General features: G+C 39.6%; 1 protein-coding gene across 8 annotated transcripts in view; it reads right to left on the reverse strand.

The window, feature by feature from the left end:
- The window catches only part of CTNND1 (catenin delta 1), a 53,507-nt gene extending 37,788 nt beyond the window's left edge, over positions 1–15,719 (reverse strand). For 5 of the 8 annotated variants that reach the window (XM_074231462.1, XM_074231464.1, XM_074231467.1 and 2 more), the window contains exon 1: positions 15,450–15,719. The gene's annotated coding sequence lies outside the window, so the exon portion shown is untranslated. The other 3 variants (XM_074231466.1, XM_074231468.1, XM_074231461.1) reach the window with 3 other exon arrangements.
- Between the last annotated feature and the right edge of the window lie 2,744 nt (positions 15,720–18,463).

Below are 18,463 nucleotides of genomic sequence, written 5' to 3' on the forward strand. Positions count from 1 at the left end.
CTTGCCAGAGGTCACAGAGCGAGTCAGGGGCAGAGGCGAGCTCCGATGGTCGGCCTCCACTTCAGAATCCAGTCCTCTCTCTCTCCACAGGCTTTGCCTTGTCTGGTTTTCCGATGTCAGTTAGCACAGGGGAGGTATAAGGGCTAGGTGGAATGGGAAGCTTTGTTCCTTAGGCCCTTTGTTTGTTTTGGAACAAGACAAAGATCTCGACAGCATGAGAGGCAGAGCTCCTAGAAGGGCAAGGGCAGGAGAAGTTGCCCAACACTCATACCAGAGCAGTTTCAAATGTGACACAGAAAGGAGGAGGCTGAGTGTGCAGCATGCTTCAGAAATGACTGGGACCTCTGTCAGATTCCCCAAAATCCAGGGAACCAGTGGCAGAAAGCTGCTAGTTTCCTCTCCCAAGCAGAGTAATCAGGGAAGGAAGTCAGAACTTCCTCTTCAGACACGAGTGACATCATGCCTTCCCCTTTCCCGTAAAGTTCTAAACAAATGGTCCTGCTGAGCCCAGGCTGGCCAGACATCCTCCCCGACAGAGGGAAGCCCTGGGACCTATTCTGTAGCATGGTTCCTCCCTGCAGGTAGGTCCTCCAGGCCCTGCTAGGAGGCCTCTCTTTAAGAAGGCCTGGGAATGGCTTTGCTAGGCACTTTAGGAAGAACTTGCATGAACAAGACCTAGAACACAGTGCAGGAATGAATCACTATCAACTAAGGGATTCTGCCCTTCTCTACCTCTAGTGTAGGGTAGGGTACACCTACCACAGTCATCACCCTCATTTATTTACTCAGTCTAGAGAAATGTGCTAGGTATTAGGAAGACACACAGATGAGGATCATTACTTCTAACCTCAAGAAGTCTGGTGGGAAATAAGAAACACAGATTGCTAAAAAAATTTATGTTACATCGTACAAGCACAAAAGCAAGTGTTTTGTGAGGTTTGAGGAAAGACTCCTGACATGGGTATGGGCTCTTGTGTGAGCCAGGCCACCAACAGGTCCCAGTTCAGGACTCACCTGATCATACTTTGAGCTCTGATGATTCAGTGTGGGTAAATAGCAATTGCTTCTGTTGGACCAGAGACCCTGAAGGTCTTCGACTGATTTTTTTTTTTGGATTAGGTAAAAGAGGCCATTTTTTGTCTCAATTCTTACCTAGCCTTAATGACTAAATGCATGTCGTTTCAGACCTTCACTCCCACTGCATGCAGGGCCATCTCCAGTCATCCTGACCTCTATCTAGATGGCTCCTGAGGGGTAAGGCTTTGTACAGCTTAAATCCAATTCACTTGCAAGTCATGACATCACCTTCCTGATGTCATGATCTTTGAGAAAGAAGGTTAAACAACAAAACTTCCAGTTAACCTTCAGAAAAGGGAGAGGGAAGACATTCCAGATGGAGTTTAGAGATCTAGAAATGACCTCAGAAGCTATCTCCTCCAAAACATTCATTTTGCATAGCAGATAAAAAACTGGCCTTGTAATGAGGAAGACCCTGTTTCAAGTTCAACATTTGACACATAATGGTTGTGTGACTGGGGGTGGGGGGGAAATCACTCAATTTCTCAGTGGCTGAGGAAACTATCTTGGCAGAAGAGTTGTCCATATGGACTTGTAGCAAAAATGCCCTGTATCCATAAAATCACAGCTCTGAACCAAAAAAGACTACATAATGTTCTAAGGTTTATGAAATATCTTACACACATTATCTCATTTGATCTCCACAGCACCTTGTAAGGTAAAAGTCCTACAAATAGTTTTATTCCCTTTGTATAGAAGTTTTATTGTATAAAGAAACTGAAGATCAAAAAGAAAAGTTTTAAATGTTTTGCCTAGGTCACACATCTAGCAAGTCTCAAAAGGCAAGATTCCACCCCAGGTCTCTTCTGACTCCAAAGTTCATTGTTTTTTCCCCTATACCAGATACAAAAATATTTTCCAGAAGTTGAAACAGGATTTAGTAACACTGGATATGAAATGAAGGAGGAAAAATTTTCAAATTATCAGTTATGAAATTGAGACACTGAAAGAATTGTGGTAGCAGAGACAAAAATAAATGAGATAAAAAAGGAAGCAAGAAACTAAACTTAGTTTAATAACAGTTAACATTAATTTTGGACAAGATGAATTTTATATATCATCAGATGGAAATGTTCTGTAGGCATTTGGAGTTGTAGGTCTGGATCTCAGAAGAAAGAACAGAACCAGTAATACAGATCTAAGAGTTATTGGAACATTCAGAATCTAGGTTTCCATCAAGCAGATTTACTAACTCACCTTCCCAAAGGGAAGTATAGAAGTAATAAAATAAATCATTCATGAACAATTCATACTCATCTGACACAAAGTGTGAACTCAACCAAAGAGGCCACAGGTATGAAGTCTTACTGGCTTCACCAAATCCTAGACACATACCCTACCCCAGAAGAAAGTACATAACAAAAAACACACCCTTTCTCTCAGCACCAGATGATGCTGAGACTCAAGGGTCTATAACTGCAGCCCAAGAGGACCCCCCCAGACACACCCAATTCACACCAGACTGGTTATACTATCAGCTTATCAAGAAACAGATTTTTTTAAAAAGCCAGAACATTTTTCAAAATGTCCCATGGTGAAGAAAGGAAAGTATACAGGACCAGAGGATTACAACAGTGTATGGTTCCCACAGCATTTGTTCATTCATTTTGGTTGTCTTCAGACTCTTAGTGACACCATTTGGAGTTTTCTTGCAAAGATAATGGTCATTCCCTTCTCCAATTCATTTTACAGATAAATAACTGAGGCAAACAGGGTAAAGTGACTAGTCCAAGGTCATACAACTAGTAGGTGTTTGAGGCACCATTTGAACTCAAGTCTTCATGAGTCTTAAGCCCTGAACTCTATCCAATGGGCCACCCTGATGTCCTAAAGCATTCCTATTCAAATTACTCTCCCAACTAAAGACTTTCCCCACTGCCTACCACATATAAAGTCTTCAACTCATTAAGTGGCCCCAAATGTCGGCTGATCTAGAAATCAAGAGAGCATTTTCATCCTGACTGTTGGAGTTATTCTCCATTTTCTCATCTGAAAAATGAGCAGGTTAAAAGAGAAGCATTCAAGTCATTTCCAACACTTAAAGTCAATAGTTTTCTTTCCACTGCTTTCCTCTAATCAATATAAACTGTACAATTCAGCTCATTAGGCCACTGGATCTTCCCATTGCCTAGAATGTCCTCCTCATCCTTGCCTCACATCTTTATCATTCAAATATTATCTTTCAAAGCCCATCTTGCATGTTACTTCCTTTCATATCTTTCCTGATAACCGATCCCCTCTTTAATCTTCCCTGTTAGAATGTAAACTCTTGAAGGACAAGGACCATGTCTTATTTTACACCTGTGTTTTCCCATATTATTATACCTTACATAAAGCAAGGGAATCAAGAATTATTTATTAAAAGTGTTAGCTGTTGGGAGAATAGTTAAGTTGAACTCTTGGAACAAATCAAAATAATTTTATCTGAACAAGAACAGAAAAAAGTCATAGGTAAGAAGTCTTTGGAAACTATCAGTTGGATTATATAGAAAAGCAGGGAAAATGGGTGGCTAGGTGGCATAGTGGATAAAGCAACGGCCTTGGAGTCAGGAGTACCTGGGTTCAAATCCAGTCTCAGACACTTAATAATTACCTAGCTGTGTAGCCTTGGGCAAGCCACTTAACCCCATTTGCCTTGAAAAAAAAAAAACCTAAAAAAAAGCAGGGGAAAAAAGTATGCAAGGTAACAAGAGATTATTCTATTAGGAGACAGTATCAGAATAGTAGAAAAGAACGCTAAATCTGGAGGCAGAGAACGAGGTTCAAGATACCCTTGCTCTGTCATTTATGACTATTTGACCTAGCCTAAGCCATATTACTTCATATCCTCATATCCCTCACCTGGAAAATGAAAAGACTTAGCTGAAATGGCTTCCCTCTTTTGAGGAGGGGACTATTCCCACCTTCCAATCACCCAAGTTCAGCACCTCAGTTTCATCCTCAATTCCTCACTTTCCCTCCCTCCACATATCCATTTAGTTGCCAAATCCTGTCTTTTCTTACCTGGAGAACATCTCTAAGCTGTCCTCTTTCTCTGGACCCATGGCTAGCAACCTAGCTCAGGGTCTCAGATGGGCTGTTAGTAAGAACTCCCTGCCAAGACTGTTCTCTTCAACTTGCATACTGATACTGAGTGGACAGAACCAGGACACTTCACCCTTACAGCACTCATTACAATGGGTGATGATCCACTATAGTGGTCTTGTTCATTTTAGCTGTACAATAATCAAAATTCTAAATTCAAAAAGACTTGTGATGGAAATCCAAATCCAGAACTATGGAGTTTACGTGCAGACCATTAATAAGCTTCAATTTTTAAGTTGTCTTATATGGTTTTTTTCCCCCATTTTGACTTGATTCTTCTTTCACAACATGTTTAATATAGATTTATGTCTGACATAGTTAAATATGTGTAACCTGTATTAGACTGCTTTCTGTCAGGGATGGAAAAGGAGAAAAACATGAAACTCAAAACCTTGAAAAAATGAGTTAAAAAATGAAAAGGGGAAAAAAGAGTCTCCTCTTCAATCTATCCTCCACACAAATTGTTATTTAGGAAGCACAGGTGTGGCCATGTTACTCCCTTACTCAAACTACAATAGCTCCTTATTGCCTCTAGGATCAAATATAAACTGCAGTTTGGCTTTGAAAACCCTTTGTGACCAGGCCCCAAACTATCTTTTTAGCCTTAGCAGACATTACTCACCTTCCTATACTCTACAGTCTAGAAGTCTTGCTGGTTTTCTTGGAATTCTTCACACACTGACACTAATATTCTATTTCCAATTCTTTTCTGTGGTCTTCCCCCTAGCCCTTAATCTCCATTCTTCTCCCTTACCTTGACTTCTAAAAGTTCTTTGTTTCCTGAAAAATCCCACCTTATAAATGAAACTCTCCTAGTTGATATTACATTACCCTCTAAAAAAGTTACCTTGTATTTATTTTGAATATAAATAACAAAGTTTGGTCCCAAAGAGATGATATGGAAACCCCCACCCCTCTTTTTTATAGGTGGGGGACTAAGGGTAGAACATTGCATGTCACTCTTCTCTTTTCTGATATTTGGTTTGGTATTACTGAAATCCCCTCTCCTCTTCACCTCTTCAATAAAATGAATTTGAAGATTTGGGGATGTGTGTGTGTGTGTGTCTGATCTCTTCCAATAGAAGATAACTTTTCAAAAGAGCAAGACTGTTTTCATTTCTGTCTATGGATTCTTAGTACAATGATTGGCACTGGGAAGCCCTAAGTGCTCACTGAATGTGTAATACTTTTAAATCTGTGATCCTCTAACCACTCCTCTACTGCCTCTCCATTTAAATGAGTGAAATATGCCACCCACTTAATTTAATTCTGAAGTCTTCAGGAAATCTGTAGGATTGTCTAGATTATTTCCTACACCAAACAATAGTTACTTGACAAAGGGAGAAGTGAAAGAAAAAGAAAAAAAAATGCTTCCTGCTTGAGGTCATCTCCCAAGAATGATATGAAGTTAACAGAATGACAATTAGATAGGTGTAATTAAAGGGAAAGAAGAGGATAACCAGGTCAAGCTCCAGGGCTACATTCCAAATCAAGAAAGAAACAGAGACTCTTTCACAGAGTTGCAGAGTGACTATACAAGCCATGAAAGAGAAAGTATAAGACTGGATGATTCAAGATAGAGGGAGGTGCTTATATCCTTTAACTTTCTCCTAAGGGATCAGCCTAAAATAAGCAATCATTAATATTGATCTCTCTTCTTCCATTTCCAAGTCAAAATGGCAACATCTGTTTCTGATACATAAAGGAACATAAAATTTTGTCTGATCCTTCTTCCACAGCTCAGGAGGCTGTAGATGTGAACCATCAGTAAATCTGTCCCTCGGTGGGCAAGGAGATACTTCAAAGGATGAAAGGACAGGAATGGCAAAAGATTAAAAAGCTAGCATTTCATTTTAAATATCTGGTCAAGATACTGGAAAGAAATTTGAAACAAGGAACCAAAAATCATTAAAGTCTTAGTTCCCCTTTGACTCAACCATACCATTATTAGGCCGATACAAAAAAAAATCAACCAAAGATGAAAAGAATCCATATGTACAAAATTATTTTAAATCAATTCTTTTTTAGTAGTCGGGGTGTCACATATTCAAAGAATGCCTGAGGGGTGGCTAGGTGGCACAGTGGATAGAGCACAGGCCTTGGAGTCAGGAGTACCTGGGTTCAAATCCAACCTCAGACACTTAATAATTACCTAGTCATGAGGCCTTGGGCAAGTCACTTAACCCCACTGCCTTGAAAAATCTTAAAAAAAAAAAAAAAGAATGCCTGAGCGAGTTATGCCATGTGAATATAATGGAGTATTATTCCAAAAGTAATGATGAAATGGATTATTTCAGAAACCTGATGCACAGTGAAGAGAGTAGAACCAGGAAAACAAAACAACGTTGAAAGACTCAGGAACACCAATCAAGGCAAAGGCCAACTTTGATATTAGGGGACTAATGGTGAAGCTCACTACCCACCTCTTGACAGAAAAGCAGAAAGAAACCAAAAGGAAATCCAGAAAGCAGATAAGCAGGAAAGTTGGAAAGCCATAGGCTTAAGAAAAACAAGCTGAACAAAACTCAAACCAGGAGTTTCAAGTACAGTCCTCATTATTTATTCTACTATGTAAAGTGAAATGTTTCTTGTTTATTAAGTTTAAGATAAAATTAACTTTTGACTAAGGGCACATCACACTTTAGACAAAAAAGTTCTCACTCTTCAGAAGAAACACAATTGGATCCAGTTCTGTCTTCTGCTCTAAAGGGAACTGCTCAGGAATAGACATAGCTTGGGGACTATCTCCAAAGGCAAGTAGAATCTTCAACCTCAATCACCAAACTTTTCCAAGGCAACGTTTGGTCATTTTGATTGAAGCATCAACCACCTAAGCAAAATATTGATACTCCACAGAACACATAAAGACATAAAGAATACATCAGCAATTGGGAGAGGGGAGGAAGCGAAAAGTTGTAGGAATATGGTAGAAGGTAACCTGCAACATCCACTCTGAAACTTCTAATTCTAGACATTGTTCTTTTTTTTTTGGGGGGGGGGGACTTTCTACACTATTTCCTGATGAGCTTTCAGCAGGTTAGATGTTCATGTGGCAAATTCTGGCCTGCTTCACAAAATTCTAAAGGTAGTCAATGGAGAGAAAAGTTTTCCAAATTTCAACAAAGGAGCAGTGAAAAGCAATCAGATGGGCACCAATTTCTCTTTTAAAAAAGTCTACTCTCTTTTAAAAGTGTGCTGGATATGTAGTCTTTAGTTCAGTTCAATGAGGATCACTTCACTTGCCCTGAAATGGGAACTGCAGGTGCTTTGATAACTGTATTGAAAGGTTGGCCTAGTTTCTCTAACAATGTCTCATGTCTTCCATTGACAGTGTGATAGTTCAGCTTATTAAAATTCCTTACCGAAATCCTTTTCCCCCGAAGTGGGACCTACAACCTAAAGTACGACGGCAATTCATTAATGTATTTTAGTCCTACCTCCAGCGACCCACACAGGGAGTAAAAATCTCACTGGCATTTTCAGGGAAGCCTATCAAAAACCAGTAATTCTCTCAGAGAGAGAATTTACCTCTTTGGTCTGCTATTTATGAAATATCAGAACCACTGGATATTGAATTCTAGTTCTGTCACTCAGTAACTACTTAAAACTTTATCTCTGAATCTCAACTTTCTTGTCTATCAAAATAAGCATAATGGACTAAATGATAGTCAAAACACAATCCAATCTAAAACCCTCTAATTTGATACAATGACATTGTGCATTATTAAGGACAGTGGCAATTCTATTTATACAGAATTCTTATCTTCCTTCAAGGCTCAACTTGGGTGCTTGGTTCATAAAGGCTTCCTCTATTTCAATCCCTCCCCCTCACCAAAGAATGATGTTCTTACTTTCAATTTTTCTTTTACCACATTTATTTTGTTTTATTTATTTTTTTTAGGCTTTTGCAAGGCAAATGGGGCTAAGTGGCTTGCCCAAGGCCACACAGCTAGGTAATTAGTAAGTGTCTGAGACCGGATTTGAACCCAGGTACTCCCGACTCCAGGGCTGGCACTCTATCCACTGTGCCACCTAGCCACCCTGCTACATTTATTTACATACATGTTGTATCCCTATAGTAGATGTTGTCCTTGTAGACAGGGACTGTTAATTTTGTGACTTTGAATCCCCAAAATATTAAACCCTCAATATGAATTGAACTGAATCGCTAGTTTTACAGTTTTTAATACAGATACAGCCTAAATAACTTAGAAGCAATTTCTTCCCCTTAGAGAAAAAAAAATATAGTTTATGCTTAGAAGTAGAACTTCAACTAATGAAAAGGACCATTGGAGTCAAGCAAGGCACATGAATGATACTGAGCAGAGTGAGAAATGAAAGGAGGGCAAGTGAAACAAAAGAGAACAGAATCAGTCCTTCAGAGTGGAGGAGACAAGAATAAGAAGTGAAAGGAAAAAAGGATCAGGAGAAAGGTCATCAGAAATTGCCTCACTGCTTAGGTCATGGTTACCTGCTCAAGAATCACAAAGTACCAGAAATGGCCGATAATTTAAAGTATAAAGTTATTCAAATAAACAAGAAGCAGAAGAACCTCTCCAAACTATCAGGGCCATCTCGTGGCTTCTCTCTGTATTCCCAGTTCCTGGTCCACAGTAAGCACTTCATGCTGGTTGACTTGACTTTCATCATAGTTTTTATAAAGTGTATAAAGTGTATAAAGTTCTGAAGTTCAAGCCATCATCCTCTCAGGAGCTCACATTATAATGTGTTCTTTCTCACAACTACTCTGTAGGATACACAAACCATCATTAGCCCCATTTTACAGACAAGGAAACAGACACATGGTTGCATGGCAGAGTCAGAATTCAAACTGCAAGTCTGACAAAAACTCATGGGGAACAGAAGCTTTTACAAGGTTTCTGGACACTGAAACAAAAAATGTTTGATGAATAGAACCATGAACTAGAAATTCCATCCTTGTAAGACAAATGAGATTTAAGGCTTAAAGGTCTTGGTTCAGTTTTTAATATATTAATAACAGTTTGACAACTATTAATAATATCAGTCTGACCAACCCATTTCTAGTCATCTCTGATCACTAATTAATGGACTACAAGAGAAAACACACAAAGTCTCACCTGCCCTTAAAATAGAAAAACTTGGATAGCTATTATGAGGTTCTTAAGGAACTTAAGGAGCCTAATCATTTGGAAATATATTTGAACTCTTGGTATCAATTTATCACATATCAAAATAGGATTTCTGTTTTATCTCCAGACTCATCTAGTTGTCCCAAAACATTTCACTTAAAGACAGAAGACCAAAAGACATCTGGCAGTAAAAGTCATTTTTAAAAATTCAAGTGTATACTAATGGTTTTCAGCAAGAGAACATTAGGTCCACTTTATTCTGAACCTAATGTTTACAAATGACTTAAAGTAAAAAACGTGATTCATTTGTTAGCAGTAAGCATTTTATGAGAATATTACTGAATGCTATTATATATCACTTTATAAGACATTTTGCAACACTTCATTGTTTTACTGTTCAATTTACATTAGTCAATGGGAAGTAGGGAACTGATCATATTCTCATTTTAGTATTCTTCATTTTCTTTAAAATAGTCCTGCATTTTTTCAAGTCATACAACTTCCTTTTAGAATTTGAATTTTTCATGTTTCAAGTTTCATGTTTACAGACACATGAAGAGAAAAGCAGAAATGTTATCAATCAGGGCAGAAACAAGGTTATTGATTTTACCCAATTATCCTTAACTGATGTTAGTATAAAATTATTTATAAAAGCATTAAACTATTGTTAAAGGACATCTGTTAATTTGATGCATTCCCTTAAGGCACACTGGTGGCTGTTTTGAAATCAAACATTGAACAACTTTTATCAAATGAAAAAAATGTTCATATCAATGAGGAAACTGCTCAAACTGGTCACAACCAAACACATTATTCAACAATGTCTAGTGATGCCATAAATCATCATCTTAGATCACCTCAAAGATCTAATAGATAAGCAGAATATGGTAAATAAAAGTGCCTGCTAAGAGTGCCAGATACTTCTCCAAGAAGCTGGGCACTTACAGCTCCCATTTCAAAAAACCTAAAGATTCAGCAACCTCAATGGGTTCATGTTTTTTATATCAGAGATAAAAAAAGTATCTTTTAAAATGGAGTTCTCCTTAAAAGAACCCCATTTGAGAAATGAGTGTTGGAAGGGGTAGGGAAGAATAGGAACACTACTAAGTTATTACAGGTGCTCTGAAGCAGCCCAAACCTTAGGGAAGCAAGTTAAAAACACAACAAAAACTTGTCCACACCTCAACAATCCCACTTTTAGATATATACACACAGAAATTCAGATGGTAAGAAACAAAAGATTCAATATATACCAGGAAATTCATAGCAGCATTCTTTAAGAGTGGCAAAGAAACAAGGAAAAAAAAGTAGGCGCCCATCAATTGGAAAATAGCTGAACATGCTATCATATATGAATGAAATATTACTGCACGGGAAGAAAAAGTGGATTTGAAAAATTCAGGAAAAAAACCTTTGAGTTTTTATAAAGAGAAGTATAATAAAATAAGTAGAACCAAAGCATATATACCATGACAAGAATGAAATGATGATCATTAAAGTAAGTCTATTTCTGAGTAACTGAAAAACTAGTGAAGATCTCACACAACAGGTGAAGACTGGAGTAGAAAGAGAGAAAAGGCAGAATATTGCATATAAAATGAGATGTGGTCACTGTGTGGAGTGTCTTTGCTCTGTCACAGAGCAGGGAGTTGAAAGGACTAATAATAAAAACCAATAAAACTTGAAAATTATTTTATTTATTTTTTTTTTAGGTTTTTTTGCAAGGCAAATGGGGCTAAGTGGCTTGCCCAAGGCCACACAGCTGGGTAATTATTAAGTGTTTGAGACCGGATTTGAACCCAGGTACTCCAGACTCCAGGGCTGGTGCTTTATCCACTGAGCCACCTAGCTGCCCCGAAACTTGAAAATTAAAAGCCTAATTGTTCTTAGTGTGCTAAAATCCACAATACTTAAGGAAACCAAGTAACATTGTTTAATAAAAGTACTATGATTGGGTAACAAAATGCAGAATTTGGGAGGTCCTTTTGAAAGCCCATTAGTCTATATGAGATCTAATGCGTTTTATTTAGGGCAATGGGGTTAAGTGACTTGCCCAAGGTCACACAGTGAGGCAATTATTAAGTGTCTAAGGCCAGATTTGAACTCAGGGAGCTAATGCATTTTAAGGGAGACTTAAATTTCAGCTGGGAGTTTTACTAAGCCAAGACAGCTGAGTTCCATTCTCACTATTTAATATTTAATAACAAATTATTATACAAAGTATAAGTCTGAAGAGACAAACTACTTTCAAAATGTCTAATAAGCTATCCAACAACAACAACAACAAAAAAAAAAACACAAATCAATGCATGCACTCTACTCCCCATTGGTCATTCTAAACCAGAGCAGTTGTTCCTTCCTTCTAAAAATCTCCTTGCCAGGCTCCATCAATGCACAATTGGCAACCTTGGAGGCAGCTGCATTTAAGCAGAGAAATCCCTATTTTCAACTGAGTGACATGTTAACCCTTCTTGGAAGGGAAAGGGAGAATAAAGAAAAATCCCCAATAGTTCATTCTTTTAAGTAAGGTTCATAGAAAAACAAGCTTCATGTTATTATGAATGTGGCTTAAGGATGAAAAACATATTAAACTATATGTACAAAAAAACCTACAGCAGAGTAATGGTGTGATGTGGACATCATTTTCAATGACTAAGTGTGATCAAGCCGTGCTTCTCCTAGAAATATTCAGTCAAATGTATTCATTTCAAACTTACAGAAAGGTTCAAATACTCAGTTTCAGTAAAGAATCAAGTATTTCAGGTAGAAAATGAATAGAACCAAGACTGAACCATATCTTTACACTATGAATCTTCCCAAAGAGCCACATAAAAAGCTCTTAACTGGTGTTCAGTATGCTAATGAAGGGTATGGTGGTTTCCCTTGATCAGGGGCAGCCTAGGCCCTGGGACTTCTAGGTCTTACTTTAAGCATTAAATAATTTTGCCAGTAGGCATGCAATAGGGGGAAAAAAGCTAGAACTTACATTCTCCATAGTCAACAAATCAAGTTTTTAAAAGGTGAGGAAGAAGAGTAAATATCCAGCCTAAAAGGCTGGTAGGTTTTTAACTTGCATTTAGATTTTATTCTTCTATTACCAACACTTTCCTCCAAAGTTTGGTACTATAGCCTCAGGGATCCTATGCATGCTAACCAATACAAATCTACCTACAAATGACTAAGAAATCAAGATTAGCTCAAATCACAGCCATGTTCATTGGAGAAGAAAAAATATGGGTGAGACACAGGACAGAAGGCAAGTTTCCTCCTCCAAAAGTTGAAAACAGTATTCCTTTCTAGCCCAGGTTCCTTTCCCCCTCATGGAAATAGTAGATAGTTAATAGGTTTTCCTTTAAAGAAATAAGCAGGAATGTTATGTACATTAAACCAATATGGAAAAGTCAAGTGAGGCCCTTGAACAAGATGAAAACATTGAGCCACTCGATCGAGTCTGCTTTTTAAACCATCATCTGGAAACAGCCGAAGTCTTGGTCTGGGAAGTGGAAGTAAAGGGGAACCAGCTATCAGATGCTTTCTTCAGGAAGCCCTGAGAGGGCCATTCCTTTCCAGTTATTTTCTCTCCACTTTAGAGAAACTAGTTAACATACACAAGACTTCCTTTACATCTCCTCAAGGAAGAGGACACTCAGTTACCCTGGAGATTTCTTACAATGGGAGATTTTTTAAATATCAGATCAGTTGAAGACAAATTTTCTAGTACCATTTCTGTATGCCTAAGAAAAGAATTATGGAATCTGCCCCTAAATTCGGTTCAATGCTCCTGGAAAAATAAGAGGAACCCCACAATACCCCACTTAGAGATTTTTCAAAATCAAAGGTCACTGGAACATTTAACAAATAGGCCACTGATACACAAAGCAGAAAACAAAACCCTGAAAATATACCCACTGAGCCTATCTCTAAAATTGGAGGGTGTTCCCCCTGCCCTGCCCCCACTTCTGAAAGGGCAGGATGGTAACCAATTCCTAAATTCCTACAATTCTTGAAAATATAACAAGAAATGAAAAGACAAGTCTCCTTCCTTATCTAAAAACAGATCAGTGACAATGTCTATAGCTGCCTTCAAGAATTCTAGACCAAAGGTTTCTTAACCGGAGGTCCAAGGACCAAAGGATATTATTTGCAGGGGGAAAAAAGGATTCTGTGTGAATCTGGATCAGAAAAAAAAAAAATCTGTTTTTACTTATATCTAACTAAAAATAGGCATTTCCTTCAATTATTAATTTTTAAAATTTTCTGAGGTCAATAGGTTTCACTTGACTATCAACACAAAAGGGTTAAGAGCCTTTTCTAGACATTTACTTGGATCCTCCTATCACTGAGCAATATCTATCCACTTTAAGGGCAGACCCCAACTGCTACTACCCAGTCTTCGAGAACCTATTTTCCATTTTCAAAAACCTATTTTCCATTTTCAAAATGCCTTTGTAATCTTTCTCAACAGATAGCCACTTAAAGGTTTAAAGGGATAATGGTCAACCGGTAATTCAAATCAGTTATCCAAAAGTCTACTCAGAACCTTGGGCTAGAGTTGAGGCAGAAAAAGAGAGACAGTCTCCAAATTTTTCTAATTCAAATAAAAACTACAGCCCAAGGAGCTAAATCAGTCATCTAGAGGAATGCTCCCCATAAATGTGTCACCCTTTCTTTTTAAATTTAGACTTGCTGAGTTCAAGAAGAAAGAAGTATGGATAGGACTTAAAAGAATCACTTCACTTTAGTCTTCCGGCATTACCCAGAAAAGGAAGAAGTTCCATTTTATTTTGAGAGCCCTAAGCAAGCAACTCCCTAGGCCCTCTCTAGTTTTGCATGGGGGAAAAAAAAAAAACATTTTCAGCTGTTTCCTAATTAAAAGGGGGAAGAAAAAATCCATAAGGGATAGTTTGGGTCCTAAATAATGGGTACTGAATTAAGACCCACCTTGTTGCAATCAGGTCAAGAATTTAATTCCATGAAATTTTTAGAGTAGCTCTGATTATTTAAAAGGCAAAGAAAAAAAAGGACGTCTGAGTCTTTAGATCATGATTTGACTAGATGATCCATGTGAAAAAAACTTCCCAAATAAGAAAGGTCTAAAATAAGAAAAAAAAAATCAGCCCAGGATAAAGATGTGTAGGAAATCAACCAAAAAGCTATTCACCCACACAGCTGACCTTGATTTTTTTTAACTACCTTTCCTTTTAAAACTCGTCAAATGAATTGGAAGTTTTCGGTTCACCTTGTTTAACCTCTCCTCCCTAAATAAAAAAGCTAAAATCACTTCTTCTAAACTATTTTTCTCCTTCACTTAAGGAAACAGATGACCTCTGAATTTCAAAAGTTTCTAAGTTTTTGCAGCTTTGGGGTGTGTGTGTGTGGGGGGGGGAGTCCTAAGCCAATTCAGGTAGTTTTAAGAAAAGGGAAAAATGCAGTCGATGGGGCTCCATTTGTTTTCTTTGAAAAGGCAAAGCAGCAGGACCCGTCCTAGAGAAAGAGGCTCCCACCCGCCGCACCTGGAAAAGTAAGACGGGATCCACCCAGGAAGGCGCATGAGGCTGAGGCGAGCCTCTTGGGGGTGGGGAGGGAAGAGGGAGTGGGGAACCACTGGCAGGGCCGGGGCCGCAAAGCTCCTCGCGACTTTCCACGTCCACAAACAAGGCAAAAAAAAAAAAAGGGAAAAATAAGTTTTCAAACCTCTGAGAAGCCATCTGTGTAGCCAGCTTGGGAGCTGGAGCCAAATTCCCGGCCCGGCCCGGCCCGGCCCACCCCACACAATGCAGCCCCGATCAACTTTGGTAATTCCGCTCCCCAAGGTGGTGGAAATGTGTCCCGGGGCCCCAGAAGGCGGCGGCCGGGCAGGAGGCAGCCCGAGAGGCCAAGTCCCAGGACTGCCCTCCGCCCTCCGGAGCTGCTCTGCCAGCTCCCAGCGCCCAGAGCAGACCCACAACTTTGCTCTTCTGGCTGTTTGGCTTTAAAAAAAATATATAAAATTTAAAGTGGGGAAAAAATGGAGAGGAAAAAAACTGGTTCGAGAATCAGTTAGTCTAGCTGAATTTCTCCCCAGCAGCCAGCACCTGGTGGAAAAAAACCCCTCTGGGTAGCAAAAAATTACAAATCTGAGGGGCCGGCCTCGCCTGCCCCTTCTGTCCACCTTCTCCCCCACACGTACACACACACCTCGGTGGCAGACTTCTACAAAACAATCCTGGGCGAAAAGGGGCTCCGATCCCGGCCAGGAACCCAGCGAGGCAGCCCCCACAAGGCGAGGGGTCCTCGGGCACCTCGTCCTCCTCTGCGGCTCCTTCTCCGTCCTCCTCTCCTCCTCGCTCTCCTCTCCTCTCTCTCTCTCTCTCTCTCTCTTTTTTTTTTTTTTTTTTGCTTTCCTCCCAGATCCAACACCTAAAATGGAAGTTGCACCCAGCCAAAGGCAAGGGAGCCTGGGTGGTGACAAACTGCTCTGCCAGCCCTGCCCCCTCACTCTCCCGAGTGATGTCAGCCTTCCGGCGCTTCCAATGGGAAGCGGGCGTCAATCAGGGAGTGGGCCGGATCCAATGGGAAACTTTATTATAGGAAGGAGAAAAAAAAGAGAGAGACAGAATAAGACCCAGAACTTTTAAAAATACATATGCAGAGAGAGAATATGTCTATCTGGAGAGATAAGGCCCCAGCCCGGGCTGTACCAGTCTGCGGGACTGGGTGGTGAGGCTCTGGCCTGGGGGGGGGGGGGGGGGGCTCAGCTATTTCCTTCGATCTCTTTGATGATGGGATGGGGGGGGGTCTACCAATCCCTCCAGCTTTCTGATGGGGGAGGATGTCCAGGCAAATGATAAAATATACCAATTTTGGGGTCCTGGGTACTTGGTGGGTCCCTTCTCCTCACCCCTGCCAAGCAGTCCCAGGACTTGGGGGGTGGGGGGAGTATTGGATGCCTTTCTGAAGAGGTGGGAGGGGTCTTTTGTGTGAAGTGGAGGACCAGAGATGAAGGCTTCCCCAGTGTCCAGGGTCCTGCAAGGAGGAGAGATCAGAGAGATACCTAGGTTCTCCCGAGGTGGCCTCACCACTCTAGTTTAACTCCCACTGCCCCCCCCCAGAATGATTTTTCTTCTTTTTTTTCTGATACAGTGTCTGGTAAGAGTTTGGTTTGGATTCCAGCCGGCTGGCCCTGGAAATTCCAGGAGGGCAGGAAAGGACAAGAATCCCACCAAGTTGGGGGGGGGCAGAATGGGAGAGATTTCAGATTCACCCTCAAGGAACCCCAAGACTCCCCACCCGAGGCTGCCTCCGGGACAAAGTGCATTCCGGACCTGGGCCCTGCCCTTCTCCATCTTACCCCACCCAACTGCCCCAGGTTTATCTGCCGACTCTGGACTGAACCTGCCCTCCCCAGGAACTTAATCCTGTCGCTCTTCCTGGAGAAGCCCCTCCATCCTTTCAGCCACCTGGGTAGATTCTGCCCCAAACTAGTGTTCTCTTCCTTCTCAGACAATTCAATCCCTCTCCATTCCTCTAGGAAGCCCCACCTCTCCCTAAATCTTGCTCACAGCACTGCATGGTTCTTTGAACCCTAAGTAATAGAACCAGCACAGAAATATTAAATCCAGGCCCCTTGTGAGAAATACCTGTGGCTAATTTTTTTTATAAAGAATGAAAGAAAAAAGCGTGATGGTTAGGAAGGATTATATTGGATAGCATTGGAACAAGAGAGACCTTAGAGATCATTCTAGTCTGATCCTCTTATTTTATGGAAGAGAAAAGTGAAGCTAAACTAGCAAAGGGAAGGGAACTGCTTAAGGTCACAAAATCTTTTAAGTAGCAAATCACTGGTCAAATCTAGGCCCTTGGATTCTCAAACTAATGCTGTTCCCACTTCTTCTGGCCGCCTAGAGAAGAAGAAATGTAAAAACCCCAAACCTAGTGAAATTGAAAGCAATAAAGAGTGTATGGATCCATGATCCCAATGCATTGCACATATAAGTAATAAATGTTAATTGAATGATTCACTGATATCCTGCCAGGCCAACAAGGCAACCTGGAGAAAAGAGAAAGGAAAAGAAGTGTAGGACAATAATCCGCATAGTACAGTAATTGCAAAATTGCTTCAGAGTGATTAACAAAGAAGTCAGTGTTCCCTTTTATTTTTTTTTTAGGTTTTTTTTTGCAAGGCAAATGGGGTTAAGTGGCTTGCCCAAAGCCACACAGCTAGGTAATTATTAAGTGTCTGAGACCGGATTTGAACCCAGGTACTTATGACTCCAGGGCTGGTGCTTTATTCACTTTATTCACCTAGCCACCCCTAATCTATACTTCTCCATGAGATCTAAACACTGAATGGAAAATACCTCTACAAGAAATTTAAAAAGAATCAAAGGGGGGGAGGGGACTGTTTCACACTATTTTACATTTCTGCACCTATATACATGTTTCTGCAAAAGAATGTAAACTACTCTTTTTTTGGGGGGGGGGTGATTTTTCTATCCAGTGCCTACCACGGTTCACTGTATATTATCAAATACCTAATATTTGTTGAACTGCATTAAATGCAAAAAAATCAAGGTTGTATTATGAGCATAGGGAAAAGTCTCTGCTTGATTCTTTAAAATGCACAGGATATATTGGGAATTCTCAAAGTCTGACAGAACCACCAGCAGCAGCCTCAAACACAAACACATGAGTTGATCATTTAAATTGGTGAAGTAAAGATTAGGAAGAAAATTTTAAAAACAGAAGAGACTAAACTTTTTTTTAATATAAAATCACTGCAGAGTTTATATATTTGCAAATGGATCAATGTTGAAAAACTATCCTAGCATGTGGAAAAATATCAATGAAAAATATCCATTAAAATAATAAAATGTGCAATACACACGATATCAATTTATTTTTAAAAAAGGTATCTAATACAACCCCCTCATTTTACACATGAGACAACCAAGTTGACCTACTCATTAAAAGGCTAGTAAGAGGAACAGTACTATATTGGTCAACTTTGGAACTCTAAAGAGATGAATAGCAAGCAGTAGAGATTAATAAACATTCAATATGATGAAAGTTTTGCACAAATACAAAAAAAATGTACTTTTGTCTTCTGTACCCATTTTGGTTCCTAAATATCACCTAACATGTTTCATTTTTGAAATTTAGAGAAGAGTTGTAATTTGTCATTTCCTTTAAAAATTCTGCTGACCTAAGAT

This window comes from Macrotis lagotis, chromosome 3 (assembly GCF_037893015.1).
Source record: "Macrotis lagotis isolate mMagLag1 chromosome 3, bilby.v1.9.chrom.fasta, whole genome shotgun sequence".
NCBI lineage: Eukaryota > Metazoa > Chordata > Mammalia > Peramelemorphia > Peramelidae > Macrotis > Macrotis lagotis.